We start from the raw sequence: 22,571 nt of genomic DNA, 5'->3' as shown, positions 1-22,571 counted from the left end.
TGGGGCTTGGCATACTGTGGCAGTTTACAAAATCTGGTTAAAAATTGCCTAAGAATAACTTCTAGAATGACTTCTCAACTCTGTTTGATCCACTGAAATTTTATTTCTCTTTTTTGGTCAACTAATCATATGATGCAAGGGCCAGGATCATCTTTGGGAGTTATATCTCACAATGAGGGGAAGGTACTGAGTTTATTTATCGAGTTTGGCTTAGAGAGAGAGGCTACATCTGGGCAACAAAAGAGGTTCTCTGGGGGTGACTCTTAAGCATTAATTATAAGTAGGCTTAGCTTTGTCATAAGTTTAGTAAGGGCAAGCCTCAAGATTGAGAGCCTGTCTTATTAAATTGGGAGCCCTTATTGCTTAAGAGAATAGCAGGAATTCCCCAGCAGGGGAGGTTTAATAGTTCTACATTTTTCTCTAGACACTTAAGGGATTTTGCAAATATTTTCATTTTCTGATTATGATTTTATTCTTTATTCTGGGTTCCATGTCAAATGAAGCTGAATTAAATTGTTTAAATAAACTGAGTAGATAGGTTAAATTAGATAGTGTGCTACAGAAAATTTAAATATTGGAAGCTTTAGAGCAAAGTAGTGCAACTGACAAATAAATTTGGTTGTTTTTATGATCCGTAATTTTTTCTAAGAATAGCTAAAACCGTGACAAACAACATTGAACCTCGTATAGGTCAGTGTCTTGATATAACATGGACAGTGAGAACATTGTCAAATTTTTAGGAATTTTACACAGTCTCTAAATATGTGAATAACATTTCACGTATACAAATTTAGCTCAACAGAAGGATAGAAAATCTCTTAATTATTTTAATATTTAATTTGTTAAAACTATTTTAGTACTTCACTTTTACAAGGTGAAAGAACAAATACTTTGTATGTAAGTTAATCGAATTTTAGTCATCCTTGACTACAATAAACAAAATTCACTTTCACAAACCCTCTACAACTTTCTATATCCATTCAGGGCTTGTAGTCAGCAATGGCTACAAACAACAAAATTTACTTTCATACTGGGAATACGTTAGTTCACAAAATTAACATATTGCAAGACTGTGCTCTGAGGCAGTTGGAAGTCAGTAAGGTTGGCTGCTAGGGCATTTTTAAAGATATGGAGATTATTTTGAAACCTTTGTTGCAGTAGTCTTCGAGTGAGCTGGGTGGAAATCTTATCCTTAAGTGCTTGCTATTCAAAAGCAAATAGGTATTAAGAGTCTGGGTGGACAGGGATACAAAAAAATGCATCTTTAAGATCTAGGACTGAGAACTTGAATGCAGACAGGGGCTGCTCAGCTGGCTTGCCTCAGGATGCTTTCATGGTCTACTTGCTCAAGGATCTTTTTTGGGATGCTGAGAGGCTTCGATCTAGTAGGGGCCTCAGGGCAAACAAGGAATTAAACACTAATAGGGTCTGCTCATCTTAAGGTGGCCCCCAGACAGTGAAGAAGATCCCTCCCTAGAGGTTGGTTGGGTATTCAGGGACAATGAGAAATTCACGGGACACCAAAGTGCCCTCAAGCCTTTGTAAAGGAGAGGGGCAGTGAAGGTTCTAGTTTTGGCTTTACTGTCAACTCTCATAACTAGACAGGTCCAAGTAGAGGTAGGTTCAGAGTGGCAGTTCAGGACAGACTAAATGACTCTAGTGTCAATTAAGAAATTAATAATCTTACCTGCCAAGTCGAGTGTCACCCGAGGCTCCTCTAGGTTGATGATCAGATGTGAAGTCAATGAAGCCATATGCAGCCTCGGCCAACCTCAATTTTCTTCGCTCGCCATAAGCAGGGCTTGAGCAGCTCCCCACTACCACCCCCACCACCCCTGATGTTTGGGAAACAATGCAATCCTTGGCCCAGTGCCTGGGTTGTTGGCACTTGGGGCAGGGCCCTGGTGGGTCCCGAGGTCAAGGGTCATCTCAAGGTTTCTGACACTCTCTGCCAGTGGCCCTCTGACCAACAGTTGAAGCAAGGTCCTTAAGGCTTGGAGCCATGATTCGGGTGACCTCAAGGGAGCAGGGCACTTTTAACAGTGATTGCAATAAACTGAGCCTGTTCTCTGGTTTTTTGGTTACCTCCCTCTGCCTTCTCCTCTTCCTCAGCCCTGCCCTGATTGTTAAAGACCAAAAAGGCAGTTTCTAACAGGTTATTAATTGGAGTTTTTGGACCCATGGAGAACTTTCGCAGCTTTCTCCAAATATCAGGTGGCAAACTGGCTGATGGAATGGGTGCCCAGCAAAATCTGACCTTCCTGGAAGTCCAGGTTTACATTACTAGACCTTTTTGGGCTCCCACTAACCTCTCCTTGGACAGGGCCAGCTCTTTCTCTTTCTCCTGAGTGATCTCCCTTGGCCTATTGTAATTGACTGGCTTTTCTCATGCCTCCTAGCAAACAGGTGACCATACTGTCCCTATTCCTGAGGTCAGCCTGCCTTCTCTGCTTAAAAGGGGATCATATATGGGCATAACATTAGCTTGTGTCCTTCTCAGATCCCTGTCTTCATAGAGAGCTACAAACATCTGGCCATAGGGAATTTCTGACCACTTTCCCTGCTTTTTATGAGTGGAGGATGGTATTGAATTGACAATCCCATTGGAGGACCATACTTTCCCATCTTTTAGCTTATATTAACTGTTGGCATTTCCCATTTTCTCTGGAAGAGGAAATAGAGGAGCCTCACTAGCACCAGTATAATGGCTTGGCATTCATTCATTCCTTTTTACCTTCGATGTTTATAAACCCATCTTTGTATCCCTGGATCAACACTCTACTCGTGGCAACCTGGCCTATACTACTTGTAGCATTGCTGGAGACTATGTTTTGCTATAGTGATTAAAATAAGCATTGCATTTCCTCCTGGAGCAAAAAAGAATCATCATCATGAACCATCAGACAAGAACAAACTACATGTTACTATGGAATTGTCTGGTGAGAGAGGAGAAAATTTGCCTCAAGCCAGTTTCAAAAGTATTCCTGGATTTTTTTAAAGGTGTTCAGGGACTGTGAATTTGTGTACAAAAGCTCCTATGGTGGTTTGCATTGGCAGAATAATTGAAACAAGATTGGAAGTTATTAGTAGTTCAACTTCCCAGTCTTGCTGGTTAGAAACTGTTATGCACTCCAGGAAAGACTATGTTCTTTCAATCCACTCTTGTGGGTGCAGATTTATTGTGGGTGGGATCTTTTGATTAGGTGTTTTCCATGGAGATGTGACCCTGCCCATTCAAGATGGGTCTTAATTAGTTTACTGGCATCCTCTATAAGAGGATTAAAAGGCAGAGACATTTTGAAGAGAGCTGAGAGACACTTAGAGAGAAAACACTCAGAGACATTTTGGAGACAGTTGTTGAAATCAGACACTTGGAGTTACTAAGCTAAGAGATGGAAGTCCAGAGTTTGCCCCGGAGAAGTTGTGAGAACCCACAGATGCTTATAGAAAAAAACCACTGGAATCAGGAGCTGAAAGCAGTGCAACCCAGGAGCAAAGGAGCAGCAGACACCAGCCACCTGCTTTCCCAGCTGGACAGAGTTGTTCCAGATGCCATTGGCCTTTCTTCAGTGAAGGTATCCTCTTGTTGATGCCTTAGTTTGGACACCTTTATGGCCTTGGAACTGTAAATTTGCAATCTAATAAATACCCTTTATAAAAGCCAATCCATTTCTGGTATTTTGCATTCTGGTGGCTTTAGCAAACTGGAACACCAGAGTTTAAAGTCCATGCCAAAATATTAAAAAATATTTTTTGTTAAATTTGATTAACAGAAATGATAAATTTTATTTTTGACACCCTTAGGTTTTTATAAATGTTTATCTTTTTAAAGATTATGAATAAAAACAACTGCAGTTAAAATCTGTTGTCTATCTTGTGAGCATGCTGCAGAAATAATGATTATAGTACATGATACTGTTACGCTTAAAATTGCTATGTGCTGCTATTAAACATAAAATTGCTGAAATCCAATGATAATTTGTGGTTTGGAAGATAATCCATTTTATGTGATCAAAATTCCAGCTTTATCTATATTTCACTGATGTATTTATAAATGTTAGTAAAATATAAATTTATGTAAAAAAAAAGTATAGTTGCTCACACATCTTAAAAATAACCAAAAAATGACATTTTGAAGTCGTCTCAAATATATAATCTTACTTGAACATCACAGGCAGCCTGAGAGGAAAAGGTGCCAAAGGCAATTACCCAGAGGCATCAGGAGTGTGACCCTCAGGTGTCATTATATCATTCTGATCTCATATCTAAGAAAGGGGAGCTGTGAGAAACTAAAGAATATGACTGTTAAAAAGCTATCTTAATTAAAACTTGGGAAAAAAATGGAACTGGCTGCTAGAGAGAAGAATAAAAACCAAGGAAGGTGTACAAATGTCTTAAGTGGATGTGGTGGTTTGAAGCTGTATGTACCCCAGAAAAATATGTAAATAAGTCCTTTAAATTTAATCCATTTCCATGCTTGTGGAAAGGGTGAGTCTGCCCCAGTGCTTGGGAAGGGCTGGCCTTCTGCTTCATTGTTCAAGAAGAGCTCTGCCACCCCAGTGCTTGGAGATGATGGAGCCTGTGCCCCAGTGTTTGCAGGGAGTCTGGCCACCATCCTGATGCTCAGAAAGTGTGGAGCCTTCACCCCAGTGTTCAGGGAGAGCAGGGCTGCTGGGCGAGCACTTGGAAGGGGTGGGGCTGCCTCTTCATCTGGACCAGAGGACAAAACATTGCTCCATAGATGACTCTCAGACCTTGAAATCTATTGGAGTATGTCCTGCTGTGTTTTGGAAATGTTTGGTACCCATGACCCCTATTTTTCTTCTAGTTTCTTCTTATAAGAATGGGAATGCTTATCCTATACCTACCCCTCCATTGTATATTGGAAGCAGATAACTTGTTCTCTAGGTTTCACAGGTCCATGAGCAGAGGGGAAGTGTGCCCCAGAACAGACCACACCTACAACCAATTTTGATGAGACTTTGTACCAAGCATTATTTCTGAAATGACTTAAGGCTTTTGGAACATTGTGATGGGATGAATATATTTTGCATACAGAAAGAACATGTCTTTTGGGGGTCCAGAGGGTAAAGTATGGTGGTTTGAAGCTGTATGTACCCCAGGAAAAATGTGCTTAATTTAATCTATTCCTGTGGGTACAAAGCCATTGTAAATAGGACCTTTTATGAGGTTACCTCAGTTAAGGTGTATTCCACCTCAATCAGGAGTGAGTCTTAATCCTAGGACTAGACTCGTTTATAAGAGAACGAAATTCAGAGAGAGAGAGAGAAAACCACAATAGCCAGAAGCTAAAATCAACAGAACCCTGAGCCGCCACTGACTGCCTTGCCAGGTGACAAGCTAAGGACCAAAGACACCAGCGGCCAGCCCAGAACACCACAGTCACTGAGGAGAAAGCATCGCCTTGATGACACCTTGATTTGGACTGTTTTTAGCCTCAAAAGTTAAGCTAAGCCCTACCCCCCTTGTGGGACATGACTCCCAGAGGTGTAAATCTCTCTGGCAATGTGGGACATGACTCCTGGGGATGAGCCTGGACCTGGCATCGTGGGATTGAGAAAATCTTTTTGACCAAAAGGGGGAAGAGAGATGAAGCAAAATAAAGTTTCAGTGTCTGAGAGATTTCGAATAGAGTCGAGAGGTCATTCTGGAGGTTATTCTTATGCATTATATAGATACCCCCTTTTAGTTTTTAGTATATTGGAATAGCTAGAAGGAAATAGCAGAAACTACTGAACTGCAATCTCATAGCCTTGATTCTTGAAGATCATTGTATAACTATATAGCTTATAGGGTGTGACTGTGTGATTGTGAAAACCTTGGGGCTCCCACTCCCTTTATCTAGTGTATGTACAGATGAGAAGAAAATAGGGACAAAAAGCAAATGAAAAATAGGGGGATGGAGGGGGTGGGATGATTTGAGTGTTCTTTTTTACTTTTATCTTTTTTTATTTTTTGGAGTAATGAAAATATCCAAAAGTTGTGGTGATGAGTGTAGTTGTGATCAATATACAACTATATGAGGACACTGAACAATTGATTGTACACTTTGGATGATTGTATGGTATGTGAATGTATCTCAATAAAAATGCATTAAAAAGAAAAAAAACTTAAGCTAATAAATTCCCATTGTTTAATTGAACCCATTGCACAATATTTGCTTGAGTAGCCTGGGAAACTAAAACAGAAGACTTCTTGGCTAACTAGTAAGGGAGAGTTCTTCCCCTTCATAGGGCTCTGAATTAGTTATTTTTGTAGGTTTAGAACTCTATGAGAGAAATTTAGTCAAAACTTTTTTTTTTTTTATTTCAATAGTCTCATTTATTTTCTACTTCAATGGTGAGTATCTATTTCAACTGTTGAAAAATGAAGACCACCCGACCTTCCATACCCCCAGCCACTAATTCTAGGAGAGGGAGAAAAGGAGACAATGGTTCTATAATATAATAGAGAAGCAAACATAAATAATTTTTACCATGTAGAACAAGATTCAAAGATTTTGTGTAGCACGCCTTGATTTTGTTCCCAGCTATTACTGGAATTTAAATTACTTGTGGTTACTTGAATTGCTCAGATTTAGTAAAGCTGTATTTCAAGAACACTCTGAAACTTGATTTCCTCTTTTCCTGGGAGTTGTAGGTGTAGGTAACTTTTTTTTTCATATATCCTGCCTTGAACTCCCATATGTTCTTTTTATCTTAATACTTGTGTCTTTCTTTTTCTATTTTGAGCAGTTTTCTTCTGCTATTTCCTTGAGAATCTCTTTGTTTCTTGAATTCCTTTATTATATTGGATCTTCTGGATTTATCCTCCATGTCTCAGCTTTTCTCTCTAATTTTTTACACAAATATCTACCTAAAGAGTTCACCCCATGCCCCTTCAATAGCCTATGGTGGCACTGTCTCCTGCACATTTCTTTAAGTCCCTGGGAAAGTCCACTGTCAGCTGCCCTGTGGTCACTCTCTGGTATTGCCAATCACCATCTGGAATTCTGAAGTAGTTGTTACAATAGGCTGACATCCTTTCCACATTGGATTCTGGGAGACTGTTCTTTTTAGCCTCTGTAAGAATTCCTACCACACCAGCCAAACATGAATGATTTTTTTCACTGACCTACTGTTCTAGTTTACTAACGCTGCCAGAATGCAAAACACCAGAGATGGATTGGCTTTTATAAAAGGGGGTTTATTTGGTTACACAGTTACAGTCTTAAGGCCATAAAGTGTCCAAGGTAACACATCAGCAATCGGGTACTTTCACTGGAGGATGGCCAATAGTGTCCGGAAAACCTGTTAGCTGGGAAAGCACGTGACTGGCGTCTACTCCAAAGTTCTGGTTTCAAAATGGCTTTCTCCCAGGATGTTCCTGTCTAGGCTTCAACTCCTCAAAAATGTCACTCTTAGTTGCTCTTGGGGCATTTGTCCTCTCTTAGTTTCTCCAGAGCAAAAGTCTGCTTTCAAAGACTGTCTCCAAAATGTCTCTGTAAGCTGAAGCTCCCCTCTCAGTTCCAGTGCATTCTTCAAAATGTCCCTCTTGGCTGTAGCAAGCTCGCTCCTTCTGTCTGAGCTTATATAGTACTCTAGTAAACTAATCAAGGTCCATGCTGAATGGGCGGGGCCACACCTCCATGGAAATTATCTAGTCAGAGTTATCACCCACAGTTGGGTGGGGCACATTTCCATGGAAACAACCCAATCCAAATGTTCCAACTTAATCCCCACTAATATGTCTGCCCCACAAGATTGCATCAAAGAATATGGCTTTTTCTGGGGGCATAATACATTCAAACCAGCACACCTATCAAGGATGTCTCAGAAAGAAATCACATGTTTAAATTCAAGCTAGCTTTGACATTCTCTTGAAAGGCACAAAGGAAGGAACCCAAAGATTCCTTCACAAGGATAGAATTCCAACTGCAACCCCAACCAAGCTTAATGTTTGTGTCTGTGAGGGGAAAGTGCATAAGAAAATGTACCCCAAAAGACTGAAATGATGGGAATCTGGGGGGTGCTGTTTACTTTTTCTATTTTCCAGTTTAAGTAATGTAATCATATCAATCTTAAAATACAAAAATTAACAATGAAATATAAAATAAAATATAAAATGTTAATGTTTCTAGCTTGACTGCCAAGCATTCAAGGTATTATGTGTCCTCCCTGCTTCCCGTGGATCATCTTCTCTGACCTTCAGTGTCTCCAATTCCCTATTTTAAACAAGAACTATCATTGCAATGTACCGGCAGATGTCTAGAACATTGGTGCTTTAGGGTATTCCTTAGATGGAATATCTAAGTGGCTTTACAAGGCTTTCTAGCTACTGATCCAAGACTTTATGAGGCTTTTATAGATTGAACTGTGCCCCAAAGGTATATGTCCACATGCCAAGCCCTGATTCCATGAATGTGATCCTATTTGGAAATAAGATCTTAGAAGATGTTGGATAAGATCTTGCCAAACTGGATTAGGGTGGGCTTCAATCCAATATAACTAATGTCCTTATAAGGAGAAGAAATTTCAACATAGTTAGTAGGAGACAGAGAGAAAACAGCCATGTGGTGCAGGCAGGGATTGAGCTGAGTTATGCCAGGGACTGCTGGCAAGCCACCACCAGAACCCTACAGACTTCAGCGGGAGCATGGCCCTGCTGAGACCCCAATTCAAACCCCTAGTCTCCAGAACTGTGGGACAATAAATATATTGCTTTAAGCCACCCAGATTGTGTACTTCATTACAGAAACCCTGGGAAATGATGACAGAGATCCACAACACCTCTTGTTCTTGGACCCCATAATATTCCCTGTGATCTCTTTCATTTCCACATGTTTAGCACAAACTCACTTAAGCAGTATTCAGTTTGGATTGAAAAATTCCCTGAGAAAGACAGAGGACAAAAATCTCCAGTGATAACAAACCATCTATTGCTAATATGAGGAACAGAAGATATAGCAGTGAGATCTGTAGTGTCCTAAATGGGCAGTTAAAAAGTCGTGCTCTCTGAGCCTTGGACCTAAAAGTGAGGAAGCTGGCAATTCAACCCTGGGCTTTTGATTCAAAGTCTGGTGGCCTTCCTGACTTTCCAGAGCCACCTCTTTTAAGAAGGGAATAAATAGCATATTAGTCTTAATGGGACCAGCCTGATGAATACAAGCTGCTAAAGACTATGTTGAGGGGTTCTAGGAAAAAAAAATCCCCCACCTGAAAACATATCTCTCACTGCCTAATGTATTTTACATCCTTTGATTCAGGTAAGGAGGAATTTAACTGAGATGAAAGAATAACAATTTCTGCCCTTATCATTTGGTGATGGATATCAAAATTATATTGGAAGTTTTTCACCAAATTTATGCATGAATCTCTCTATCCCACACTCCCCAAACCCAGACTGGGTGTGTCCTGGTTGGGTCCTGTACATGGGTTTATTGAAAAAGTTCCCTATAGGGTTCTGAAGTGCTGCTCTGGTTTAAAAATGGCTTCATACGAATTTGTTGATAGGTAGATGACAGAAAATAGACATTGAGAAAATGTTATTACTTCTTTAACATATGTTTATTATCAACCCTGTGCCAGGCACTGTATCAGGCACTTGTAACATATTAATGAACAAGTCCATCACGCCACTGCCTTTGTGAAGCTTATAGCTTATTTTACCACAGCGTAACAAGTAATTCTACTCTATTCATGAAAGAGTCAAAGGTTAAAAAAATAATAGAATAGATGACAGATGGGACAACAAAAACATACAGTTATACACACCACAGATTTTAGGAAAATTAACAGTAAACATAAACAAAATAATAATTAAGACTCAAGAAATAGAGATAGTGACTTTAAAAGTAATGGCATTCAAACTAAACTAAGTTTGTATGATCACCAACCCAACAGACCTGCTGTAACACATTACAGGCTTTGTTAAAGCAAAAACACTGGGGAGAAGAAATGGTTTAAGGTTGGAAAAAGAGAATGGAGTAAAGAGTATTGACATAAAATTAAGTAAAGAAATATTTAGATTGCTCAGGAGGAATAAACATGCTGTGAGAGAAAGGATTCATATTGTTCTTAAAAACATCTCCATTTCTTGGACAATTGCTAACTCTCATCATGAAATAATAGTTATTAACATGTATGATGGTTAAGTTGCTGTGTCATCTTAGCTAGGTTCTAGTGCCCATTTGTTTAGTCAAAGAAGCATTGGCCTGGTTGCTACTGTGGGAGTATTTCATGGATGCATTTGCATCTATGATCGGTTGATGGCATCTACGGTTGATTGCATGTACAATCAACAAAGGAGACAACCCTCAGCGAAGGGGAGCCTTCACCCAGTCAGTTGGAGGTCTTAAAAGCCAGAACTGAAGATTTCAGAAGTCAGAAAGAAGAATTTCCGCCTCTACATCAGCCAGCCAGCTTTTCCTGGGGAATTCAACTTCAACTTCATTGGAGTTTCCACTTGGTGACCTGCCCTGTGGAATTCAGATTTGCCAATCCCCACAGTCACGTGAACCAATTCCTATAATCTTTTTATATTCTCTTGACTAGATAGATAGATAGATAGATAGATACATACATACATACATACATACATACATACATACATAGATCCTGTCAGTTCTGTTTCTCTAGAAATCCCTCACTAATAAACATGGAAAACCGGATTAGACAAAGGCCTAAGAAGTACACACCAATGATTAACTCTGATTGGAGAGAACTAATCTCCTTTAATACTATTTAATATCATTTTAATACTATTTCTTTTAATTCCATAATTTCTTCACATCCAGCTTTCACTATCTAATTTGGCACATGAGGCCTCTCACAAACTGGCCTCTTCTGTCTCTATAGCCTCATTTCCAAATCCCCATTTATCTTACCCACTGTATGCTCAGTGATTTGGCCATACCGTACCACTCACAGTTTCCCTAGTAAGCTAAACTCTTACATGGTTATTTGTTTTGCATATCCTATTCCCTATGCTTAGAATAGTTTACATTTTTCTTGAAAAATAGATCAAACTCTTATTGTCTACAATATTTAGTTTGATAGTTATTTCTTCTAAAAATCCTTCCCCTTATACCCTTCCATCTCAAGCTGGGTTAGGTTTCCTTTCTCGAAATTCCCAAAGCAGGACGTAAATACCTATTTACGTGACAGGGTCGGTTTTCTTCCCTCCACTCTAAGATGTGTATTTATTTTTCTTATCCCAGAAACTCTTACTGTGCCTGACACATGGTAAGTGTACAAGACTATTTGTGCCTTTAAGTTTGTTGCCGTCAAAGCCCTCTAGCTTGCTTATATTGTGACATCATTTCCTGAGATAAGAAATATCAGCAAGTTTGGGGAGTAACAATAAGTTTTCTTTTTGGCACGTTGAGTTTGAGAATCATCTAAATGGAGATATCTAGTACAGAATTAGAAAGGAATGAGGCTTATTAGAGAAGCTTATGCTGAAAGTATGATTTGGTATTTATCAATACATGAAGCCATGGAATGAATGTGATCATTTAGGTAAAACATATAAATAAGAAGAGTGACATGGAAAAACTTTTAAGGAACGACAACTGTATTAAAGAGCAGGAGTAAAGAATGAAGTGGAAAGGTCAGAGAAGTAAAAGGATACTCAGAGAGAATGGCTTCAGTTTCCACTTATTCTATTTTCTTTACTAGAAATTTATGGTGAACTGTTTTTCCTTTATATTGCCACCAGGGGTCTCCAACAACTTCTGCATTACCAGGCAGAGCCCTCAACAAATATCTTTTAGCTGTCAGAGCAAGGGCTTTTCCTGCAGTGACAGCCATTCAGCAAGAAGAGCTGGTGCTTCACTGGTGTGGCAGTTTACCAGATGCCTGAGACACTTGATTGAGCGGAAGTTCAGATAGGTCCTTCAAGGGACTTGTGGTCTCTAGTTATTGGCCTCCAAGTAGTGTCTCGAATTGACAACTTCGTCACATAAAGTGTCTGCCTAGGATATGCTGGAACTCAATATATAGGTTGTATAAGGCTTGGTAAGCCCCCAAAGAAAACTGGAAAGAACTGAATGGTCTAAAAAATACTTCCATAATAATATGGTGACTCCACAAACTACCTTTCTTTCTTCTAAAAAAAAAAAAAAAAAAGAAAGAAAGAGAGAGAGAAAATACAAATGACTGTCCCTGATAAGAGAAAAGAAGATTAGGCTGGATAAAACTTGTAAGTGTTTCTTACCTTTTTCCTTTTTCCAATTATGCCTTCAGACAACATTCTGTAATGACAAGTTAACTTCCTCTAACAAGTTATAATGGAATTAAGTAGGTTATGTGTGTATGCATTTTCATATTGGATTTTAAAACTTTTTACTAACATGAAAATTCCTAATCATACAGAAAAGCAGAACTAAAACAATGATTACCTATATACTCCCTACCTTATTAGCATTTTTCCATATTTGTATCTTCTATACATATTTTTGAGCCATATTAATATATCATGACATGTATATAACTATTTTAGCATGCATTTCCAAAAAATAAGAACATTCTCTTCTCTATTGACAGTATTCATCACATGTAACAAAATTGACTATTAATGTCATCTATTCACCAGTCAATTATTCAGTATTCAAACATTGCCAATTATTCCTAAAATGCCTTTCATATCTGTTTTCCTTTCAAACCAAGATCTAACCAAGCATTGTTTTTGGTTGTTATGCCTCTTTTAATCGGACATATTCTCTGCTTCCTTCTTCCTCTCCCCTCCTTTTTCCTCCATGATATAGCTTTGTCAAAGAGACAAGATCAGTTTTCATATAGAAAGTTACACATACTTGATTAGTCTATTTGTTTCCTGGTGGTCTCTTATTTCCTAGAGACTGGAAGTTATATCTGTAGTCTGAATTAAATGGAGGTTAAATATTTTTAGCAGGCATTCACAGGAGGTGCTGTGTATAGCATTGCGCATCACAATGGATGCTATATCATGTCTGGTGTCTCATTATTAGTGATAGTTAAATGTGATTACTGGGTTAAAGGGGAGATGAGCTGATCTCTCTGTTTTAAAGTTACATTTTTTTTCATTTATGACCTGCTTATAATCTATGTTCCCTACCAACCTCTCAATGGTTTTAGAAGCCATGAAATATTCCTACTGTGGTCGGCAGAATAATGGCACGTCAAAGAACCTGTGAGTGTGTTATGATACCTGAGAAGAGGGGCTTTTTAGATGTGATTAAGGTGAAGGAACTTGAAATGGAGAGATTATCCTGAATTATCAGGTGAATCCAATCTAATACCTGAATCTTTGAAAGCAGAGAAACTTTCCCAGCTGTGGTAAGAAAAGGAGATGTGATGATTGAAGCAGGGTCAGAGAGATACTAAATTGCTGGCTTTAAATATGGAGAAAGGGAGTCATAATCTAAGGAATTTAAGTGGCCTCTAGGAGCTGGAAAAGGTAAGGAAAAGAACACATCCTGCCAACACCTTGACTTTAGCCCAGTAAGAACTTTGTCTTCTGACAAAGATATTATCTTAAGCCATTAAATTTGAGGTACTTTGTTACAGCAATACTAAGAAACTAATATACCTACCTAAATCAATATTTAATAGATATGTATGTGTATTTTTTCTCAATCATATTTCAAATTTTGTTCTGAGGCTATAGCTTGTCTGTTGTATTGAACTACAAATACACTCATGCCCCATCAGTATCTGAGTACTTATGTAATAATTTTTACTAATTTTTCAGTTATAAAATAGGGTTTTTTTTCTGATTTTTCAAGTATTCCATATCTTGCCTACCAAACTTAAGGACTTTATTATATGACAATAGCAACAAAGAGCTATCTCACAGAATATTCATCCCTGGAAAGATTTATTATCTCAGTTAAAGAATATTGATTATATGGGAAAATTGACTGTAAAGTATAACCTGTTTTAGGAGCATTATAAATGTTAGTTTCTTCCTTTGCACTCCCTACTTTGCCCCAGAAGCCAAAATGAGGGAGAGACAGCCAAGGAGTATTTTAGAAAATATTAAATAAAAGCAGTATAGAGAGTATTCTCCTCTAAGTTTTTGCTAGTATCTTATTAATACCATGTAGGTTTATTACATTTTTATAGAAATGCAGCCCTTGGTAGATTAAAAAAAAAAAAGAAGACATAAGGGAAGTAAATTTCCTATTACTTTTTCATTGGCATTCCCTTCCTGAGCTATGATATCACTGCTTGCTATTACTCTTCAACCTCTCATTTTATGCTCTTAACATAGCATAATAAGGTGATATCAGTAAAAATGGTGAAGTAAGGGCCTTCCCAAATTCTCTCTTCCATAAAAGCAATGAAAATTCTTGCAGAAATTGTCAGAATCACTTTTTTAGAACCATGGAAATTAACCAAAGTCTTTCAGTAATCTGGGGAAAATTTATTCAAGTAAAATAGCTATGTCTCCGAAAGAATAATGAGTTCTGTGGCACTTTAATATGCTCTATTCCTAATCTCCCCCTCCTCAGCCCTGCAGTAACCTTGAAAATCAATGGTTCACAACCAAGGTGAAAATCTGCAGCCCGATAGCCAAAGGAGAGGGCAGAATGTCATTGGAGCTCCTTCAAGGCCCCTTTCCCTGAGAATTGTCATTATCTGATCTGTCTGGTGGTTTCCAATAGGACCCCATTCAGAAATTGGTCTTTCTTTGACCTGACTCTGAGCTCACCCAGTGTGAACATCCTTTTCCCTGTGGGCATTTGTTAAAATTAATATCCTGACTGCTTGACAAGAGTTGGGGAAAACAATAGGTTAACTAAAAAATCTATAAAGAAAAATTGGGGATTGGGATGTTTATAGGAGACTTTGAAAATCCTCTACATATTCCTGGAATTCTAGAAGGCTGTATACATGCAGAGAGATCTGCAAATAGCCAGGGCTGTGCACCTGCTCAGGAAAGAGCTGAGAAGGCCCTAATTATGGCTAATTTTGAGGCTCTTCACAAGCAGGAGTGAAGGCTAAGGAAGAGTTGTAAATTGCCTAGCTGAGTGTGGAAGTCATGCTCCTACTCACACACATAACTTTGCAGCAAAGACTAGGATACTTATTGGTTCCAGGCATCAAAGGTCATCTCTGTCCAATCATTAGCTGACCTTCAAGCTAGCCAAGATGACTTCAGTTTCCACACATGACAAAGAATATAGACTTTACAGAATTATTTCAGAAACATCATCAAACAGACAACAACAATACAGGAAGTAGTAAAAGCAAAAAAAAAAACAGGGTGGAGGTGGAAGGTTGAATCTGATTTCAAAAGTTGCCACATTATATTATTTAAAATGTCCATTTTCAATGAAAAATTGTGAGATGTGCAAAGAAACAAGATGGCATGGCCCATACACAGGGAAAAATCAATCAATAGAAACTGTCCTGAGAAAGCCCAGATGTTGGACTTACTAGAGAAAGACTTTAAATGAGCTATTTTGAATACGTTCAGGAAACTAAAGAAAACCATGTCTAAATGAATGGAAAGAAATCATGAGAACAATGTCTCACAAAGTTTGTCATATCAATGAGATAAAAAATTTTAAAAAGGAAACAAGTAGAAATTCTAGAGCTTAAAAGTACAGTAACTGCTTCCACCCTTTCTGAATCCCACCAGGGCAGAAGCAGAGAAACCACTCCATCTAAGGCCTCCAGAATGTTGAAGGGTCCCAGGTGCAGGGTGAGGGGAGAAGGAGGAGCCAGAGCACACCCATGATTGGTTCGCAGGGCCCTGGGGGGCGATTAAAGGAAGCAATGACCTGACCTTTGAGAGCGAGAGGTCCCTGTGCACTGACTTGTGCCCCTGTCAGCTCCAAACTTCCAGACACGGTGAGATCACGTGGGTGTCCTTGGAAGAGGGGGCAGCCTGGAGCCTCAGTGTGATCCGCTCTTACACACACACACTATAGCCCTGGCCTCTGGCCACATAGCCTGCCATTAACACCAGAAGCTCTGGCTGCCTGCTCACCTCTCTCTATGTGGGTGACTTGCTTACTGATGTGACCAAGGCCATGCTCTATGAGAAGTTCTCGCCCGCCAGCCCCATCCTGTCCATCTGCATGTGCTGCGATGTGGCAACCCTCCCACTGCTTTCTGAGCTACACCCACATCAACTTCCAACAGCCAGCTGACCCGAGGCAAGCATTGGACACAGTGAACTTCCAGGTGATCAGAGGCCAGCCCATCCGTATCATATGACCTCAGCAAGACCCAGGACTTCTCAAGTCAGGTGTGGGCAACATCTTCATCAAGAACCTGGAGAGTTCCATTGACAACAAGGCCTTGTATGATACTTCTCCACCTTTGGACACATCCTCTCTTGCAAGCAAACTCCTGGCAATCATGGAAGACTATCTCATAATACTAGGTGTATACAAGCTTAGGGAAAAGATGCTTCAGAGTCTAAATTCCAGTGATAACACATTAAAATATCAAAATGTCCAGGTTTCAAAAGGTTACAAAGCATACAAAGAAATAGAAAGTGATGGCCGAGGCAAAGGAAAAGACTAAAACATTAGTAACCATCTATGAAGAAGACCAGACCTTGGATATCCCAGACAAAGACTTAAAAAAAATTTTATATATGTATATTTATACCCAAAATGCTGAAGGAAAATGTGGACAAAGAACTAAGAGAATCAGAAAATGATAGATGAACACAAAGAGAATATCAATAGAGAGAAAATATGAAAAAGAACTAAACAGAACTCAGGACCACAGTAAACAGAAATAAAAAATTCTCTAGAGGGGTTCAACAGTAGATTGGAACTGGCAGAACAAAGAATCAGAACTCGAAGATAAGAAAATAGAAATCATTCAGTTTGAGGAACAGAAAGAACAAAGAATGAAGAAAATTTAACAGAGCCTGCAGGACACCATCAAGTGTACCAATATACACACTGTTGGAGCCCCAGAAAGGGAAGAAAGAGAGAAAGGGCCAGAGAGAATATTTGAAGAGATAATGGCTAAAAACATCCCAAATTTCATGAAAGACATGAATATACACTTCTAAGACACTCAAACTCTAAACAGGATAAATCCAAATAGACTAATTTTTGAATGCCAAAGATAAAGAGAGAATTCTGAAAGCCACAAGAGAAAAGCAATGTGTCATGTATGAAGGAGCTTCAAAAACAAAAAAATTAAATTCTGCTTTTTCATTGGAAACCATGGGGACAAGAAGGCAGTGGGATGGCATATTTAAAGTTCTGAAAGCAAAAGAAATTGCCAACCAAGAATTGTCTTTCTGGCAAAATGGTGTTCCACATATTAAGGAGGGATTAAGGCATTCCCTGATAAACAAAAGCTGAAGGAGGTCATCACCACTAGACTGGCCCTACAACAGGTGCTAAAGAATTTTGCAAGTTGAAAGGAAAGGACAATAGGCAATAGATTGAAGCTGTATGAATAGATATTTCCAGTGAGGGTAAAAAAATCAAAAAGTACAATAACCAAAATGTAAAACTCACTGGAGGGGCATAACAGCATATTTAAGCAGGCAGAAAAAATGGTGAACTTGAAAACAGTTCAATTGAAATTACCCAGCCTGAGAAACAGAAAGAAAAAAAAATGAAGACTCTGAAAAGACAACTGGGACAACATCAAGTATACCAACATATGCATAATGGGAGTCCCAGAAGAAGAGGAGAGGGAAAGGAAGACAAAAAGAATATTTGAAGAAACAGTGGCTGAAAATTACCTAAATTTGATGAAAAACATTGATCTACACATTCAAGAAGGTCAATGAACTGCAAGCAGGATAAATTCAAAGATATACACACCTGGACACAACATAATCAAACTGCTGAAAGATAAAAACAGAATATTGAAAGCAGCAAAAGACAAAAACAACTCATCACATACAAGGGGTCTTCAACATAATTAACAGCTGATTTCTCATCAGAAACCATGGAGGTCAGAAGGCATAAGGATGACATTCAAAGTGCTGAAAGAAAAAGACTGTCAACCAGAAATTCTATGTCCAGCTACTCTATCCTGCAAAAATAAAGGAAAAATCAAGATATCCACAGTTTCAAAAAACTGAGAGAATCTATAGTGAACAGACCTGTTCTACAAGAAATGCTAAAGGGAGTCCTTCAGGCTGAAATGAAAGAACACTAGACACTAGCTTGAATCTAAATAAAGAAATAAAGAGCATGAGTAAAAGTAACTATATGGGTAAATATAGAAGGCAGTATAAATGTATTATTTGTATGGAACTCTTCTTTTTCTTCTAACTGATTCAGAAGACAACCTCACAAAACAATAATTACAAATCTCTTGTGATGGGCATACAATGCATTAAGATGTAATTTATAATGATAGCACATGAGAGAGAGGAGAGAATGGAGCTGTATAAGAGCTCCAATTTTATATACTATTACAAGTAAGTTGATATTCATCTGCACTAAATTGTTGTAAATTAAGATGTTAATTATAATTTCCAGAGCTAAGAAAATAATTCGAAAAACTATATTGAAAGAAATGACAGTGGAATTTAAATGGTACACTAATGTATATGTATGTATGAATGAATGAATGCATATATAAAACACCAAAGAAGGCAGTAATGGAGGAATAGACATGAAATATAAAAATAAAATAGCAAACTGGAAGACATGAGTTCAACTTTGTCAGTAATTATATTCAGTGGAAATGGATTACACAATACAAATAAAAGGCAGAGATTGGCAATACAGATTTTAAATAAGTGATCTAATTATATGCTGTCTAAAAATGGAATCTTATCTTTAGATTCAAAGACAAAAATAGTTTGAAAGTCAAAGTATGGAAAAAATATAACATGGAAACAGTAACCAAAAAAGTGCTGGAGTGACTATACTAATATCAGACAAAGTAGACTTTAAGGCAAAAATTGCTACTAGAGGCAAAGAAGGGACGTTTTATAATGGTAAAAGGGTCAATCCATCAAGAAATATCAATTATAGACATGTATACACCTAGAACAGAGCTCCAAAATACATGAGGAAAAACTTCATAGAATTGAGGGGATAAATAGACAATTCAACCATAATAGTTGGAAATTTCAATATTTCAACATTTGATAAGGGACAGTAGACAGAAGAGCAAAAAGGAAATAGAAAACTTTAATGACACTCTTGTATTAGTTTCCTAGGGCTGCCATAACAAATTACCACAACCGTGTGACTTAAAACAACAGAAATGTATTTTCTCACAGTTCTGGAGGATAGAAGTCCAAAATGAAGGGATCAGCAGAACCATACTCCTTCTGAAACTTGTAGGGATGACTTCATCCTTGCCTCCTTCTAGCTCTGGGTGGTTTGCCGATAGACCTTATTGTTCTTTGGTTTGCAGCTGCAAGCACTTCAATCATTGCCTCCATCATCATCACATTGCCATCTTCTTTCTGTAGCTGTCTGTGTCTCTTCTCCCCTTCTTACATGGACACCAGTCATATTGGATAAAATTCCCACCTTACTCCAATATGGCCTTATATTAATTTAACTAATTCCATCTGTAATGACCCTGTTTCCAAGTAATGTCACATCCTTAGGTCCTGAGGGTTAGAACTTCAAAATATCTTTTTCAGAGGCACAATTCAGCCCATAACAACTATAAACTAACTAGATCTAACAGATATCTAAAGAACACTCCATCCAACAACATAAGAATATACAGTCATCTGAAGTGCACATAGAATGTTCTCCAAGATAGATCATATGTTAGTCATAAAACAAGTCTCAATTCAATAGGATGAAAATTATACAAAGTATGTGTTTAGTTTCCTAGGCTACTCAAAGCAGATACCATGAAATGGGTTGGCTTTAAACAATGGGAATTTATTAGCTTACATTTTGAGGTCATGAGAATGTCCAAATCAAGGTATCATCAAGGCAATGCCTTCTTCCCAAAGACTGGCTGCTTGTGTTTCTTGGCTCCTCTGTCACATGGCAAGACACTTGGCAGCATCTGCTGTTCTCTCCCTTCTCTTCTGTGTTTTCTTGCTTTCAGCTTCTTGCTTCCCTGACTTTCTTTTCCCTGTCTGTATTCATCCTGTTTATAAAGGACTCCAGTAAGAGGATTAGGATTCACCCTGGGCTGCACCTTGACTGAAGTTACCTCATCAGTAGGTTTCAACCCACAGCTTTAAGAACATGATTTTCTGGGGTACATACAGTTACAAACCACCACAGTATATTTTCCAATGACAAACAATGTAATAAAATTAGGAATCAATAACAGCAAGAAATTTTAAAAATTGACAAATATGTGAAATTAAACAACTCATTTCTAGTTCAATGTTTCAAAGAAAAAAATCACAAAGGAAATTATAAAATACTTTGAGATGTATGCAAACAAAACACCACATTAAAAAAACTTACCAAACAAGCAATGCTTAGAGGGAAATTTGTGGTTGTAAAGGCCTAAATTTAAAAAGAAGAATGCTCTCAAATCAAAGTAGCCTAATAAATGACTTGGTGTGATAATTTTTCCTTACTACTCAAAGCTCATTACATTTGGGAATAGCAGGCAGTGACACTAATATTTTGTAGTGAATTAGTTGCTTATCCATAATACACTGTAATATTTAGGGCTCCACCCATATATTCATTAATACAATCAATCAAATATTTAATGAGCAGCTACTATATACCTGGCATTGAGCCGGATTCTGAGTGTACAGTGGTGTACAATATATTCAGATACATATAATAAATTGGCAAAAGGGAATTTGTTTATCTACCCATTTCTAATAAAAGTGGATTGGAATTCTCTACTAAACTCTGTAGTATTGGATAATGAAAATAAAAAACATTGACCAGAAAATGTCAGCTTTTCTACATGGAGTGTAAATTTCAATGCCAAGCTGCAGTTGTGTGTATTTTCTCTAATTCTAATTCCACCCATGCAACCACAAATATATTGCTATATATGTATTAAATATGTATTTATAATGTGTAAATGATTTACAAGATATGGAGTATTGATATAGGGACAAGCAACACAATTAATTAGTGACACTGGACTGAGTCAGAAATTTACATTTTATTTTACTCATTGACTAACCATGTGACCTTGAACAAGATACTCAAATATTCTTAACCTCAGTTCTTCATTCTGTCAAATGAAGATAAGAGTAATTATGCAGTGAAGATTTTTATGTTAGCATGTGGCCAATCCCAGCAATCAGGCTGATGCAGTAGTCAAATGGGCATCAGGGAACATTTCACACGTGTAGTAGGTGTCCTGAGTGATCCAACCCATTTTATAAAAGGCAAAGGACTATAGGACCTTAGGATCTAGACTCCAGTCACAACGTTGGCATTTGCAGGAGGAATTAGGGGGTGGGAGGGGAACTGACAAGTCCTGAGAGGAAACTCCAAGCACAGCCAAGAAAGATACCAGCTGGTACAAGGTACACCGGCTCAGGGAGACAAGGTAACAGTTCAGTTCCCAGAGCCCGGGCCAAGGATTAGGGTCATGCTTGCCGTTGAGGCTAGAGAGCTAGGAGATAACCCATCACATCTTGCTACTTCTGGCCAATGTTAGTCATTTGGATGATTGTTAGTCACGACCTGAGAGCTAGACTCAAGGTTAGGCAGGACTTATAAAGCACTGCTGCATTTAGTTCTCAAATTATGTCTTGGAACTGTCCTTGTCTGTAAAAAACATGCAGTGGCTTCCCAGATAAGCTCCGAATCCCATTATAATCAAACCTTATGATTCTATTCGTGTCTCTATTACTCATTAGTGACAAATCCAACTATCTTCTCCATCCAGGTAGATCCCTTAGGGTCTTGTAACACAGCATGCACCTTCTCACTCCCTGTGCCTTGGCTGTGCTATTTACCTCATTTTTGAATGCCTGCTCTCATCTTTCTGTAACTATCCAGACTCAACATGAGATCATGTATATGCAACATTTTGTAAACTATAAAATGATACATAAATGTGAACTATATTTACTGGAATTCACATCCTTCAAGAACCAGTTCAAGCCTCCCTCCTTCCAGTAAGTGTTTACTTAATCCCTCTAGTCTTCACTGATTTGTTTTGTTCTTTTCTTTTCATTTTCTTCTTCCATTCCTTCCTATATTCTTCCTATTCTTCCCTTTCTTTTTTCTTTTCTCTCTCCCTCCCTCTCTTTTCTCTCTCTCCTTTCTTTTTCTTTCTTTCCCTCCATTCCTTCCTTCCTTCCTTCCTTCCTTCCTTCCTCCCTTCCCCCTCTTTCTTTTTCTTTCTCATTGTCATCAAAAATTTCATCTTCCTTGCTCTATGACCCCATTCACCCACTCCCAATCCCTGGTAACTACTATTCTGAATTGTGTGTTAATTATTCCACTGTTTGTTTCATAGTGTTTTCAATCCATTACATATCCCTAAATAATATACTGTTCCATTCTTCCTGTTCTTTTGTTTTAACTTCACATAAAAGCAATCATGTTGTATTTATTCTTATTTGTCTTATCATTAGGGTTGTTTGTTCATTTCAACAGATGTTATATCCATGTTTCAAAAATCAAAACAATATGTAACATACTGAGAAGCTTTGCTTCCTCATCTGTTTCAGCCACTTCA

This window comes from Choloepus didactylus, chromosome 5 (genome assembly GCF_015220235.1).
Source record: "Choloepus didactylus isolate mChoDid1 chromosome 5, mChoDid1.pri, whole genome shotgun sequence".
NCBI lineage: Eukaryota > Metazoa > Chordata > Mammalia > Pilosa > Megalonychidae > Choloepus > Choloepus didactylus.
Note: the sequence above shows the minus strand (reverse complement) of the source record.